Genomic DNA, 3298 nt, shown 5'->3' on the forward strand with positions numbered 1-3298 from the left:
GTCTGTGTGCAGTTGTAATCCTTATATCTCTCATCTTCTAGGTCTGTGAGCTTGAAGGTACAACAGTATCTAGTATCCTAGCTGTTCTTGAACAATTCTCTTCTGTGCAGATATCTCACATGTTGTTCCTGGGATCTGCCTGAGTCATTTGCCCAGTTTCCAAAAGGCGCAAGAGGTTTCTATGGAATGCCAGGAGTGACATAATTAATTAATTAATTAAATGTGTCAATAATTAATTAAAAATTGAAGTAATTAAATAAATATACATAATACATTTAATTAATTATTTAATTAATTCACATTTAAATTAATTATTGACACATTTAATTAATTATTTAATGGTGTATTTAATTAATTCATTTTGGCACATTTGACGCCTGGCTCTCAACATGAATTAATTTTATCTGTCAGCCTCAAACTCAGGGGGCGGGGGTTAATGCTGCCAATGCAGCTTTTTTTCTTTTTTTCTTTTTTTTTGCCTGTCCCGTTTGGCTCTTTTGCCATCAGAATTGTTGTCTAAAGGCAAAGAAAGATGCCCAACGGATTTACTTTACCAAATTGACCATCCCAGCCTTGCCGTAATGGTCCATTTGATTCACCTTTTATTGTTTATTTTATTTTCACTTACTGAATACGGGACAGACTTGACTGGGGGAAAGAAGGGGAGAAAGAAAGAGGGAAAGAGAAACAGCTGAGAAGAGGGACGGGGGAGAAGGGCAAAAGACAAAAACCAACAGAATGAGCAGAAAAAAAAAGAAAAAAAATGCATATATCAATCACCTGGATCACCTGCTGAGAAAGAAAAAAGAAAACAAGCAGAAGAGAACAAGAGTAATAGAACAACATCACAATGATATATGGGAATATGACAGTAAATACTAAATATTAAACATTATTGTGCAGCATATAAGATGTTGGGATTCAGAGATTCTTTTATTGCTACCATATAATTTGCCTTATGAAGAATGTATTAATAACATGTTTAACAGTATCATTTATCAGTAATATTTCCTACAGGGTTTATATTGCATTGAATATGTCTGTCATCACATTGACCTTTCTATTTTTACAGGTTGAGTTCATTCTATACACAATGCATAAATGTGCTTGGTTAGAGTTGATGTTCCATTCTAGAAGGTTTTAAGCTTCACTGGTGAGAGTGTCCAGATGATACATGCTGAGGGGAGATGAGAACATAGCAGGTTAATTGCATGCACGCTTACGATACACATATTAATCTAGTAGCAGGTCTGAGCAAAGGCCTAAGCGTCTTCTGCTTCAGTTTGAGACTGGCTGCTAACGTACTTTACTTAGTGATTAATGACGAGGGTCCATTATTAGCTCTCAGAAATCCAAAGACCTGAAGTTATTACCCTAAAAGGCAAGTAATGTAGAAAAGAGAAGTGATATGTCGGTGTATGGTTATTAAAAGTATATGTGATGTACCCTTGTCTGCACGGGTTGAACTTTTGCCCGTCTGTCACCATGTATTTTTGAACTGGTCAGGTTGTCAACATAGAACATGTTTGCAAAAGTGTTCTGATGTTTGTTTGTTGCTAGCTACGCTAACAGTGAGCTGACAGAGTGTACAGAGCTCACAGCCCCGGTGTTCCAGCTTAGATGTTGCATCCGCAGATTCTCATTTTCAGCGAACCGTCATCTCTTTCCGCCTGGTCTTGTGTCTCTGTTTTTATAACATAAATAACGAGCCAACATTGTCCTTGCGACACTAGCGATCAGCTCAATGGACCCTTAGTTTACCTGCATACATCCTGCTCACCTGTCAGCTGTTTAACACCTGCTGCTAATTCAAGAAACACGCTCACATTACCTGGTGATAGTTGCAGTTTAACATTGGCAGCTGCTGCTCTATATAACGTAATGTCGGCGCAATATTCTGCAAAGAATAAGTAAATGTAGTTTGTTTCCTAAGAGAAAGGCTGCTGGTAGTGATGTGCGAGTCATGAACGAATCGTCTAATACCCGAGAATCACTTTACTGACTCATGAATCATGATTCCCAATCCCAAATGACTCATTCACTGACTCATCCCTGTTGCTGTTAGCAAACTAATTTCATTAGTAGAAATATATCTAGCTTAAAATTAAAATTGTGGGAAAAAAACAACAGCCAGTTTATTAACAAAAACATTTCTGCTCTGGACTGGAAGAAAAAGCCTTGAGTAGAAAGCTCACTTCAAGACAATAGCTCATCAGTTCACAGTATCATCGCTCTGCTAACATGCTAACAGCACATTTGGGTTACTCACCCCCTCCTGTTTCCTGTTTGTGAAGGACTGCTAGAAAAGTTTCACATAACTAATTGTCTGTCCTGAATCAGTCTTATTAGGTAATGTTCAAATAATTTTATCATTCCAGTGTTTGCGGTGTGGGAGAAAGTACTCAGGGCCTTCAAGTTACACACTATGAAAGGCAGCAACAAGTTTAATGTCCAGAAACCTAAAGTATGTATCAGCAGCAGAATGGACCTAAAAATAAATGTTTGTTTCAGTTCTATGAAGCTTTGAGTATTTTGGATTAGTAGTACTGCTGTGTTTGTTGCATCACATTGCTGTAATTGTTTATCTGCTTTATATATTCTGAGGTAAGTTGATCTATAGTGTTACATCATATTCTATAAGGATGTTAGGTGTTTGTAGACTTTCTGCCCAGTTTGACCCATTTAGCAGAAGTCAGCCTGTTTAAGGCTCTGATATCTATTCTGTATGACTTAAAGCAGTTATGACATGGTCTGATTTTCTTACCCAATAAAGGAATATTTAATATATCGGTCTACTCTTCAGTATATCAGAAACAGTTTTCACAGCTCGTACATTTTGTTTTTACACATATATGTAAGCATTGAGCCAAATTTAGTAATGCCAACATATTAAAAGAACAATATTTGTCTCTTATATATAATACATCTATATATACACTGTCAAACATACTTGTCTTTGAGTGAAGATTTAAGGTGAAAGGATATTTAAATAAATGCAACTTGAATCTTTGACCCAGAGTTCAAGCTCACTGCTGTAATATATCCTGTAACATATATATATATATATATATATATATATATATATATATATATATATATATATATATATATATATATCATAATAATCTGACAATACATATAATATTGTCCATATTATATTTACATTACCACAGTGAAATGATTTTAGTCTCATGGACAACATCAGCTAATTGTTATTTACTAACTAACCTTGAAATGACTGTTCAGTACAGAAATGAAGCCCAATCATGTTTTACAGTCCTGTGGTCTCAGCCTCAGA

Source organism: Astatotilapia calliptera, chromosome 23, assembly GCF_900246225.1.
Source record: "Astatotilapia calliptera chromosome 23, fAstCal1.2, whole genome shotgun sequence".
Classification (NCBI taxonomy): domain Eukaryota; kingdom Metazoa; phylum Chordata; class Actinopteri; order Cichliformes; family Cichlidae; genus Astatotilapia; species Astatotilapia calliptera.